The sequence below is a fragment of the Gorilla gorilla genome, chromosome 12 (genome assembly GCF_029281585.2).
Source record: "Gorilla gorilla gorilla isolate KB3781 chromosome 12, NHGRI_mGorGor1-v2.1_pri, whole genome shotgun sequence".
NCBI classification, from domain to species: Eukaryota; Metazoa; Chordata; class Mammalia; order Primates; family Hominidae; genus Gorilla; species Gorilla gorilla.
Genome location: NC_073236.2, coordinates 42,266,183 through 42,279,320, shown reverse-complemented (window position 1 = coordinate 42,279,320; position 13,138 = coordinate 42,266,183). Strand labels below are relative to the sequence as shown.

Below are 13,138 nucleotides of genomic sequence, written 5' to 3'. Positions count from 1 at the left end.
TGCTTCTAGGAGGAAAAACTTCCACAGATCTTCTCCCAGCTTACATTCCTGCTTATTAGATATTGCAACTTACGACCAAGGTGGGTGTTTGGGGATGGATAAGAATGGTTTGTAGAATTTGCAGCAGGGGGAGAAATATGATATTCTTCAAGTCATCGTTGTTAACTCACAGAACTACGCAATGGACACGAAGGCAGCTTTTTGATAAATCCTGTTCCATTGCTCTCTTTTTTGTTTTTCATTTAGTTTTTCACAGTGCTTTAAAATTAACCAAAATCATGTTAATCTTTGCTCCCTTTTTTTTTCCAGACCATCCTAGCATCATGGGCTGCATCTGACCTGTTTACAGGCAGATTTGGAAACACCCTACACAATTCATGTTACACCAACATCTATTTCACAATCTCACATAATGCCTTTAGATACCTCAGCTCATTCCCCTCCCCCAGCCTTCAATATTGACTGGTTTTCCATGCAGTGCTGTGTAGGTGGAAGACTCTATAAAAGCTTCCAGCTGATGGGGCAGGGAGGAGTTGACATCCTGCCCTATTCCACTTCCCAAGCTGTAGGCTCTGGCCTGGGACGAAGGTCTGTAGGCCCTTTCCTAATTCACACAAAGGCTCCATATAGATACAGGCTCAAGATGGTCTCTGCCAGACTAACACGGCACTTCACATCCATGCATTTCAAACTGCAGGCTAGGACCCATGGAGGTGTGAAAATGTTTATCTATCTATAGGATAGAAAATATCAGAATGCTTCACAGATAGCAAAGGTGTATTGTTGTTTGAAACTTTTGTGTGGGCTATGATTACACAGATGTGTCCTGGAATATATATAAAATGCATTTCTTCCTGTAGGTCATGGCCAAAAATATTAGAAAGCCATCCTGTTTATCATCATAGTCCTCAATAGATTAATACCACTACTACTAATAATATATCAACATAGTATATTCCAGAATATTTAGAAGTATTCACATATTATCATACTTGACCCTCAGAATCTGGAAAAGTTGATTGGGATTATTACCTTTACTTGGTAGTCGCATAAGGAACAGCATCTCAGTTGGGTACAATGGTTTGCTGACAGGTTTCCATACCAGCTTTAGGATCCAGGTACAAAAGAAAGGTAGATGGAATTGTACACTATAAAAGTCAATGCTTTATTGGTGAGCAGCCATAGTTATTTTGAAAGTTTAACTGAAATATCAATCATATTCCCTGGATAAAGAAGTAGGTCAGATTTTTTTTTTTTTTTTTTTTTAGATAGAGTCATGCTCTGTCACCCAGGCTGGAGTACAGTGGCATGATCTCGGCTCACTGCAACCTCCGCCTCCCGGATTCAAGCAATTCTCCTGCCTCAGCCTCCTGAGTAGCTGGGATGACAGGCACGCGCCACCATGCCCTGCTTATTTTTTTATTTTTAGTAGGGATGGGATTTCACCATGTTGGCCAGGCTGGTCTCAGACTCCTGACGTCGTTATCCGCCCGCCTCGGCCTCTCAAAGTGCTGGGATTACAGGCGTGAGCCAACGCCAGGTCAGAGGGTTTTTTAAGAGGTGGGGCTACAAGGCAGTAAAACACTGTAGGTGACAGTGTTCAAAGGTATATCAGGGCTAATGAAGGAAGCCAGATCCACCTGCTCATGCCCCTGAGATGGGGGGCTGATGGTGCCCATGAGCTGTGAGGAGAGGAGTGGACCAGGAGGTCGTTTGGAAGAGGAAATTTCCACCTAAAGGAAGAGAGATTAGGCCAGAAGGGAAAAAAATAAAAAGCAAAATAAAGTACAACAGAACTTCTTTTATTGTGTTGCTCTCATTTTATCCTGCTTCCAGGAACATAATCTCAGAGAGTACAACAAATGCTACATGTGATTCTTTCCAAGTTTTCTGTGGAAGTTGGATCAAAACCTTGGGTTTCTTGATGTTCTAAGCCAACAGAACACCTTGATGCTCACTGTGGCAACTTCCTAAATGGTTCCCTAGGGATCTGAAGAGCTAAGGCAGAGCCCAGCACACAGGGAATTGAGGATCATGCTCCAACTACACCCTGGGGAGACTTCTGTGTATTGAGCTGGGAGAAGAGAAATTTTAGATTAAACTAGTTATTGGCTATATTTAATTGATTTGTGATTGGATTATGTAAGACATGAAAGGATCCTTACAGATAAGACAGCACACTCTCCTGGTTTTACAGAGGAGGAAATTGAGGCGTAAGAGGTCACAGGCTCCAGTTCACACACAGGTGAGTAGAAGTCAGGGCCCCCGCATGGGCTTGGCTTTCTTTTTCCTGACACTTACTTATACTCATTGAAGAAGGGTAGACATCCACAGCCTGTCTCAAAGTTGAACACTATCTGAAAGGCAGTCTGTGGGGCACCTGACAAAGCCTCAAACTACATTAAGAGTATGGCTGTTGGATTAGCATTGCCACCAGCCATACAGGGCTGCCCTGACTTCTTCCTCAACAAGTCAGTCCTCTGGCTGCCCAGACCGTTTGCTTAATGCAGCATGGCCTGCCTGGCCTCTGGAGCCTCTTAGCAGTGGGCGCTTGCCCCTTGAAGGGAACCCGCAACGGCGACTCCCTGGACATGTGTCACCAAGCAAACGTGAGAAATTCAAGAATACCAAGGAAACCGTATTTTATATTATTGAAATTAATGGATGAAAAAATAAGATTAAAAAAAACCCTCCACAATTCTGAAACAGAATTGTATTTCAATCCACCTAAAAACAATTTCATAGAGTTTTAGAAAAGTCTTCCAGATGATATCTCGCCAAGATCTCAATTATTTTCTTACAATATGTTTAAAGTCTTTTTTTTTTTTTGGTTATGATTAAAACATAGTTCTCTATTATGTTACCATAACATTAATCTCACTTTCAGACTGGGGAAAATTTCAATGACTTCATTAAAATATTAATGTTTGCTGTTGAAAATATTTATTTTTCCCTCTTCATGTTCTTTAAGAATAATGAACTTCCTAATAATTAAGAGAAGAAATAAGTGAAAAAAAAAACAGCAAAAAACACACAGTAACCGTCAACTGCACATTTTAAAAGGTACTGAGGCCTCCTCCTATAGGTTCTTGGACATACCATGAGAAGGAAGTATATGTTGCTGCTCTATGAGGTCTTGAACATTGAGGAGTGGACTTTCTAATATTATTTTACCCAAACTAAGGTCACGTTTTATTTCACATTCCGGCCTCAAAGAAACACTGGCCTCCAGAGACCCAAAAGTAATTGAAAAAAAATTAATAAATGCTTAGTGAAACAAATACTGCTTTTGTTTCATATTTATGGAAGTTTTCTATTCTGTTTCTTCCCATGGTACTGTTTCCCCCACCCCCTCCTCGGAGTTAGAAAGAAAAGCCTCAGCCCAGGCCCACCCACGCGTCATGGCGGGGAGCTGGCGGGGATGCGGGCGCACGCCTGGAGCCCTCACCAAGGATGATAAGCCTGCATGAATTTTACGAGTCTCAGTATCAAGGTTGCCCTCGCCCAAGGGATTTAAGAATAAGGAGGGGGGGGGGAAGAGAGAAGGCAGATGTATGAATAACTGGCATTGTAAATCTTCACCGTGGCAACCTACAGCTAGAAAAAGTCTGTGATGGGTTCATGACTTGAGAAGAAAGCGACACAGCAGAATGTGAATGGATTTTCTTCAGCTACTTAATACACTGCTTAGAGCAGCTTAGGGGGGTGCATGTGAGTGTGTGCGTGGAGGAGTGTGTGTGTGTGTGAGAGAGAGAGAGAGAGTGCGTGTGTAAGAGGAGGAGCTCCCTGGAAATTCGTTAGATGGAATTACTAGTGTTATACAGCTTGCCAGCTTTGGGGGCAAAAAGAATACCGTTTAGCCTCGGAATATAAATGACTGGATTTTGCTTGGGGGAAAAAAAAGGCTGTGGGGGAGGGGCATAGGATTATGCAAGCCAGGAACAATGAGCAAATTGGACCCTCCGCTACACAGCACAAGGTCACCGCGAAAGTCATGGTGTTGGTTGGTGGAGGTGGTTGATAGAAGAAAATGGCTCATGATAAATCGCTTCCCATTTTGCAAAATCTGGCAGTTAATGAAAATAAGACGCATATGAGTAGTCTATACGAACACCTAATTTTTCCGTGCTCTCTCCCTTTCCTCCTCTCCACACGGAGACACACACGCAGGCACACGCAGGGCCTGCTGATGTATGGAAGCAAAGCCTTCGCTCTAATTGTGCAATTATAAAACGGAAATGATGCAGGTTTGGCAACACAGGGAAAGAAGGCAGCTCAATAACATTGTTTAATAACAAGCAAATAAAGCTCCGAGGGGAAAGAGGTGACTATTTCTGCTTTAGACTCATTAAGGAGCCTGAAACATATTGTAAAAGAGTGATATTTAATTATGGGCTGGGCTGATAACAGAGAGCAGGGCCTCACTGGGAGAAAGAGACCCTGTGCTCCTAGGAGCTCACAGCTCCAAACATCAATTACCATGATTATCTACCCGGCGCTTACAAAATGCACCGTCTCCATGTTCCATCAGCGACCCGTAAACAGGCATTGCATAGGCAAATTTATGGGCACAGGCAGCCAGGGCCAGGTGGGAAAGCAAGCCGCCCATTGGTGCTTCCCCGCAAAGGAGGAAAGAGGCAAAGGAAAGAAAAATCCGTCTTCTGCACCGCTGAAAGAACAATTTATTACAGAGCATTTGCAGAAGACAGCGTTTGTTGCCCTGCTATTTTTTTTTTTTTTTGCCTCTGTTCCCTGTCTGAATGAGGGATGGGAGGATATTAACCAACTCCTGGTTACAGGGGACCCCCTTGGCGTGGTCCCATCAAACTTTTTGGTGCTCTAGAGGCCCGAAGTCCAAATGTACCAGGAGTTAGAAATGAGATGCCTGTTTCTCCCTTTAGCCTTAGCCTAAGGGAATAGATAGGACAACCTGTTTGTTTGCTGGCTTAAAATTAGAATTTGGTAGAAATCAAACTACAGTAAGGAAGATAGTGTTCTCATTTGTACACATTAGGAAGTATTTTTGTTAGGTTGTGTGTTTTTTGTTGTGTATTTTTTTCAGTGTTTTCAGGGTGGATTGTGGAGTTCCAGGATTAAAGAATGCTCGAAGGTTGCTGCACTATCAAATCTGTTTTTATAAAAATAGTGATGTATTAGACTATATCTACCCACTACCAGTTCAGCAAAGAATTCAGGCTCTTCATGTACAAATCATTCCAACAACTGCCTGAAATATTGACGAAATCGCTCAGATATTTTTGATACTCATATTTATATTTCAAGACAGGAAGTGTCTTCCTCCTCCAAACTTTACAGCAAACTTTTTGGGGCAACTGTCACCTCTGTAGGCAAGTGTTCAAGTGTACATCATTTGAATTTTGTCTTGCTCTTTTGCAACTATTTTCTTGAACAAGATTGTCCATAAAGAATGCATGCTGAACAGTAGACACCGATGACTGGGCAAAGCCACCACAGGTAGGCAACAGGGAATGGCAGGCTGGTCCGCTTCACTCCCACCATCCGCCTCCAGAGCTAGAATTTCTTGTGGCTCACAAATTGATGAGTACTGAGGAACACTACCGACTGCAAACGTTCTTGTCAGTCCCCTCCTGAAGAACAAAGGAGATTTGGGCTACTTTTTAATTCTACCCTCTCAGCTCATCAACACTTGGTTGGCATTAAAATGTAAGAACATTACACTCAACACTCTGCTAATCATCAGAAAGTACTGCTTTGAAGTTTCCCTGTTTCTCAGCTACTACCCATGACAGATGTTTGCCAGAGAACAACTCAGGGGGCATTGTCTTGCAAGCATTTTGGCTGAGAACGATAACCATTGTGCCACTTAATATTTCAGCAATCTCTAGAGAAATCGGGGAATAGCAGTTACTTATTTATCTCACGTATTGCTCCTTGCTACCTCCCCACCACCACCGGCACGACCTCTGAAGGCACACATTAATTTCACCTCAGTATTTCCATAGCATCAATTAATAAAAACTGACTACATTTTCAACAAACGCACATGTCCTGATAAATGAGGGTCCTGACTTAATTGCTCTGTAAATTAAGATCTCACCGTAGTGACAATAGAGAAGAGTTTTAATATTTAAAAACTCATTAAATTTGTGTACTTTGTGAATAATTAAAGTCACAGGACCACTTTAAGGGGCTAATTTAAGTTTCATTCTTAAATGTATATCACAGATGAGGATAATTCATCTACCAAAAAAAGCCAATTTTTTAAATTACTAAATTTGGTTACTTTTTTTGTCCTAATTGGTTACTTTTGGTCCTAATTTGTCTGTGGCTTTTTCCTCATCCTTTTTTTTTTTTTTTTCCAAATGACAATGACTGAATTAAAATGTTGTGGTCTGCGGGTTTAAAAGTCAGTTATCTGTTTATACAAAAAAGAACGATCTAAAGGCAAAACACACCTGGTTGGCTTCACCTTTTTTCTTATACATGAACTAAACTTTTTCATTTGCATTTGATTGTTTTCATTTGAAGTGTGCTCTAATTTGAACTATTCCCCCCCCAAAAAAAAGTTCTGTTGTTTTTGTTTATGACTTACAGCTGTGTAAAGATCTAAATGTGTAAGTATGTGTGACGATGACAAGATTTGAAAAGATTTGTGCAAACCACAAATCCTGGTGATTACAAAAGGGAGGCTCTCTTGAAAGAGTTCACGTCAAAACCCCTGAATAACCACTAAACACAGAGAGCAGAGATTCTTTCCCCTTTATATCAAAACTTTGTCTTTAAAAGTGATGACTGCTCTAAGAATGATCTATGATTTTCCAGCCTGGTGTTCACAGTTGGGAAAGGGTCTAGCTCTGGGTCAACGAGGCTTCTGTGTCATCTTTGTATTTTTCACATCTCTTACTCCTCCTGTCCACATGTCAATGTTAGTATTGTCATCGATATTTAGTCAATAATTAAGCTGACACTCTTGGTCTGCTCAGTTTTCGGAGATCACTGGACATTTTGAAGTGTGAGCTCTCTGTAGAAGGCAAGCATACGGAACTCCGTCTGGTATTTCTTCCTGGAAACGTACGTACCATTTTTGAAAGAATCACTTTCTTGTGAACTCGATACTTCTGAAAATAAAAATGAAAAAAAAAAAAGCTGGGGCTGGGCCTTGGGGGTTCACTTTAATTAAATTGGAACATTGATCTGTCTTCAAGCAATCCTTAGCAGGGAAAAGAGGTGTCTACCGAAAAAGGAGACAATATTTATAAATCGTTGTTTTATTACAAGTTGGAAGAAGTGAAGTGGATTTCCTAGGATGTGGGTAGGGGCACACCTATTATTCTTAAAGGAGTATGATCCCAGTTCTTGTCTTTAAAAGAAATAGATGAATGCGGTAGCAATCCAAAATCTGTGCTCCTGTGCCCTTCTAATAGAAGAAATCACAAAAATGTAGAGAAAAGTAGGTAAGAAATGCACACGCAGGATAAAAATGTAAAAGGTAAACTATTTTTTTATGCTATCAATTCATTATCACAACTGCTGAATGTTCCTCTGTCTTAGACTAGGGGCTATCTTTCCAGAGTTCTCAACTGTAAGAAAACTATTATATTAAAATGCTCTCACAATGAATCCCATGGGATTGGGGAAAGCTATGTTGCAAATGGGATTTTGCACTGTGTGAATTGCCAATCCCAAAAGATTGTGAGATCCTGTGGCTAGGCACAGGTTCTACAATATGTGCATTTGTGAAAAGGGAATGTCATCACTACATATTATTTTTACCTTTGGCAAGAATTTTATAAAATTTCAGAGCTTATCACACTCAAAAATACTTCTATAAGGGTGGCAAAATCTACATGAAATCGCTCTGGATGCCATACTATCATGCATTTATTAATTTGTTCTCATATTGTTTTTGCTTTATTTGACCTGGAAAATAAATGAAAACTGTAAGTTGCTAGTCCTATAAAATCATCCACCTGTTGAAAGCATAGCACAGCAAATACCACCATGGACATCAGGGAGGAAAAGGTAAGGAAAAGGAGTGAAACTTAGGAGAACGGATGCCAGAAAAAAAAAATGCAAGGAAGAAAATAATGGGAGACGGAAGTCTCCTTTCTCTTTTTAGCTTCTATTTTGGATATGAGCAGATGAGAAAGGAAAAGAAATTGATATGGAGAGAAACACATGGTGGAGAGTAACCCAAGACCATAATACACAGAGCCACTTGCCCCAAGAAAAATGTCATGTCACATGCTAAAGGACAGAGGAAGCACAGAATTGCCCATATTAAGTTTTTACTTTGTTACAAAGCATTCACTAAGAGAAAATTGGTTAAATCTGACCACATCACTGTTTGTCTTTTTCAGAAACCTACTCTCAGAAAACCCATTGAAGTCCCTGTTTTACAACTAACATAATGGGCGTGTGGAAATGCCTCTCCATCCACCAGGGGGCAGAAACGAACCCTTTGATTGGCCAGAGATCTTTGGACTTCAGCTTTGATTTGGAATAGTTGTAATTTGCATAGCCTTTTCACTCTCAGACATCACTCTTTCTGTCACTAGGAACATAACCATATAGACATTTCAAAGAAACCTCTTAATTCTGTGTGAAACTCTAAACTTCACTCTACCAATAAACTTCCCCACATTCACACTAGAGAGATGTGATGGGAATGCTGGGTCTTACATATGGTGGTCTTCATATTTTCGTGGATTTGTCTTTTGAGGCACGGAGTGCCTGACCTTTGCGTATGCAAGATTCGCTAGCATGTAAACTCTGTCACTGTCTCCCAAGAACACAGAAACAGGGCTATTAATAATTTTAATGCTTACTGTTTTGTGTAGCATTTTTTTGCAGAAACTGTCTATTAAAAAGTCAAATTTGGTGATGCTTTTCTTGTGTTTTTGGTGGGGAGGCGGACCGCCTCCTGGAAGGAAGGGATGTGTGTAATGTATATAAAGTCACCTTGTGCTATTCTCATTCAGTTTAGCACCGTGCTGCTCAGTGATCATGGCCTTCATCAATGCAAGCATCAAAGTAAGGGTGGCCATTTCAGGAGAACTAAATGTTACAAATAATTAAAATAACTACAACTGACATATACTCAGGGGAGCCATAAAATGTAGCCTTCTCTGATGTCCAATATGTATCTGAACTGAAATACAATCCTTTAGCATCTGAACAAGTAAAAAAAAAAATCTGGCTCAGGAATTGTCATTGGAGTTGGTTTCTCACCACATTTCTGAATAGTTTACATCTATTGACCAGCCCTAAGTCCTACTTAACATACGCAATCTGATGAGAGATCACAGTCTGAATTAATTGATGTAAAATAGATTGAGTTTAATTAGCACATCTTTACTATACTGTGTTGAAGATGTGGCATTTAAAGAAAACTAGAGCAATATCCAGTAGCACAAACATTATCGTATACAGAGATTTTAAAGGAAATCATAATAAGAAACATGAAGCCTATTGAACTCCACTAAAAAGCCAAACCACAGGGAGGTAGCCAGTCAGAAAGTACAGCCCTTGAATTTATTTTAAAAACCTACCAGTACAGCCATGCTTCTATTGCTGAATCACATCTGCCATCACTGATCTTGCCAGAAGATATAATGTAATAAAACAAACCCAGGTGATTTCAGAACCATCCTTTTTTTTTTTTTTTTTTTTTCCTTTAAAAGTATGGGAAACAAACTCTTGGGCATGTTGGTAGTATTTTCTGGTGGTGATGAGCTCCTCTTGTCCCAAGCTCAGGCTCCCTGGTAATGGAACCCACTGTACATGCATTCGAATTTCCTCTGTGGTTCACTCTCTGTCCTTTGGAGGCTGTTGTGACAGGGCTGCTCCTTAGTGACTTCCTGGGATAGGCATGACATCGATTAGACACACACCCCATGTACTTTAACACTAACCATGACACTAAAGTGGTAAAATCCATAATAAGTAAATCCAACAACATATACATAAGCAAGATGGCAAATAGCTCAATCTTTCCTAAAATTATACATCCTTGTACTCAAGAAAACATTTGCTTCATTCAGGATTTTCCTGTAGTGATCCATCTCACTTCTATTTCTTCAGTGTTCTAACTTCATGAGTAATTTCTTTTTTTCCTTACTCTTAAAGCTATCCAACCTTGAGTTTGATTATTAGTAATTTTGTTTTTCTTTCCAAATAACAAAGAGAAAGTTCCAAGAGTTCTTGTTTGTAGGTGAAAATTATACTACTGGTTGGGCTTCAGTAGGTCATTTGCTTTGAGTTGTTTTCTAGATACAGGCTTATACTAACCTTTTTATTTTTCTCTTACCTAGCTCTGCCTATCCTCCCATCAATGATTCTTTTTTCCAACAATACTAAGTACTAGGTTGTCATTAGGTTTTAGAACAGACTGAAACAAACAGGCAGACTTTGATACGGGTATTCATGACCTGGGCTCCAACAGCCTAGTTCTCTATTCAAGGATCAAGCCAACCATCTGATGCCATACACATCTAATACTTTCTCAAAATATCACACTTTTATTTGGATCTCCATTAGATCCAAATAAATGATAAAATATCATATTTCAAAAAAGCTATCTATATCATCAAAAATTCATCCTTGAAATTTTTAAAGGAAGTTTTTTCTCTCTGGAAGAAAAAACGGGGCATGTCAAACCAATTATACATACAGCTGTCTAATTGCTTGCACATTTGAGGCCAGTAGGAACCAACTGTCACTGCAAGAGACAGACGTAAATCTGGCCCTTGGTGCCTGGAGGACTGACCTGTTCAGATCTGTGGTTCCATAGGCATTTATATCTAGTCTACAGGTACTGCTGGATTTTTGGTGTTGACATTTTAAGTAGTTTAATATTATTTGAATGAGACAAAATTGAAAAAGCCTCAGAAAAGGAAATGTTTTGCTGATCTGAAACACAAATCCTGCTTGAACTCCAGTGATGTAGTTCAAGGACATAACAGAACCGAAGGTAATGTTCTGATAAAATTTAGACATTTCCAAATCCATATTCAAATATAGGTATTTATGATGCATCTTGGACTCCTTGACATGTAGGAAAGTCCAGGCACCTCCATGACCTCTGAATCAGCTAGGGATAAATAGCTCAAAAATCTGTTTTAAGGGGGAAAAAACTGATGATCAAGAGCTCTGAGCATATGAATAACAACTATAACTCATATAACAACACTAACGATATTACTAGGTGTTGTGTTCAGTTCTACGCAAATGATCATCAGGCAAGGGTGTTTTTCTACATCTAAAAGTCAGATCCCAGTGCAATATTGGGACTTTTTCTTGGGACATTTTGCTTTTTCTGAAATTGTGGCATGCCTAGTAGCCTTGTTCAGCCGCACCCTCTCCCCGCATCATACACCCCTAACCCCCAGGACATAATGGGGGTTAGACATTGACATAATGTCTAAACAGAGAGGCTCAGAAGTGACTATAAAAGTTCCAACTTTCCATCATTTATCTTTTTTTAAAATACTTTAAGTTTTAGGGTACATGTGCACAACGTGCACCCATCATTTATCTTATTTCTGCTTCCTCACTCTTCATCTTTTGGGTTCTACTGTATCTTCCTTGGACTTAAAATTTCTGAAGGAAGCAGTTTGCAGATTATCATCTGTAATTAACTTAAATTCAATGATTTGAGTACTCCCCTTTAATTTTCTGTTGGTGGTATGATCAGGGAATTCATTAGTAATCAATGAATTTCATAAGCATGTGTGTGCATATTTGCTATCACACACAGCATTCTAAACAACATATCATGTAACTCGTGCAGTTTCCAAATCTTGATTATTTAAACAAAAGCAGATTTTACTCTGCAAATCTTTGCTAAGATTTCCAACAACTGAAAAAAAAAAAAAAAAGACAAATGGCTACTTGGTTTCAATCTGGCCTTAATAATTTTCCCTCTGTTTATTTTCCATTAAAAAGAAGGTGGTTATGCAACCCAACCTAGGGTACAAAATACTTTTAAAAATCTAGAACTTTATTTGCTGTAGTGTTTATTAGTTCATATAGTTTTCAATCCATTTCGACTATTCTGACACAAATTGCTATATAACTTAAATTCTGATGCTGGGGAACGGAAGTGAACACTGTATCAGATTCCCAGGATCTCCTTTCTGCCAGGAATTTCCTCCTAAGATTCACTGATAAAATGTTGATTGCTTAGAAAACAAAGTTGCAATATTCATCACTTTGTGAGCACCATGACAAATTACAGAGCATTGTTGTTTAAATTAAATGTTAAAGTAGGTTAGTTCAGACATTTATAATGGTGCATGTAATTAGCCCAAACCGATGAAATATCAACAAATTAACTGTTTTTGAAGAAAAAAAAGTAGTGTTCGAAATTGTCCAGTATGAGCACTGGGGCCTTTAAACAAATGATGTCACACAGTCTAGAAGGCTTTGTCATGTTCAGTAAATTAGCATGGTCTAACCACAGCAGAAAATTTCCTTGAGCTGCAATAAAGACTAAATGCTTTCAGACTCCCATGGTCCTTTGTAGTCATCATTTTAAAGCACTGCCTTAGTGAGCTAAACCTGTAAAGTTTTCTTTTGAGCGGCTGTGAGTTGATTAGATCTATTTCAGCCTAGTAGTGGTAATAGGCTCCTCTCTGCGAAACTGCTTACCCTCTGCTCCCCTGGCAGCTGGAGAGACTGGAATTAATCAGGTCTGCTGGGGACTTCCTCAGCGTCTCCGCAGGCCAGCGACTCTGGAATCATTTACCACAGAATCTGACTGTCAACTCTTTGTCATGTAGGCTTTTGATTATGCTTTCTTTCTCTCTCTCATTTTCCTTCCTTGTTTTTTCAGAAAAAAAAAGGGGGGTGGGGGAAGAGATGAGGGATTATCCTAAAGCAGTATTTTACTAGTGACTTATACAGGTATCTCTTATCGCCTTTGGTCTGCCCTTTAGAAAATATGGCTATGTGTGAAGGTAGTGAGGACTTACTATTAAAATTAAAATTAACTTTATCTTTCTTATTAAGGTATATATCCAGCCAAAAGATAGGCAGGCTTTCATAGGTACAATGTCTTTCCATCTGAAAAATACATATTTAGAGATTTCATTTTTGAAGGACCTTTATGATTTCCTTCAGCAGCATCCAACAAAGTGCTCTGCCTGTATCCCCA

The 13,138-nt window shown here is 39.5% G+C and overlaps 1 long non-coding RNA gene across 1 annotated transcript; it reads left to right on the top strand.

The window, feature by feature from the left end:
* Positions 1–6,980: 6,980 nt before the first annotated feature.
* Positions 6,981–8,861, top strand: LOC109025680 (uncharacterized). Its single transcript, XR_002004603.1, has 2 exons — positions 6,981–7,053; positions 8,343–8,861. It is a non-coding gene; the product is annotated as an uncharacterized lncRNA (long non-coding RNA).
* The last annotated feature ends 4,277 nt before the right edge of the window (positions 8,862–13,138 follow it).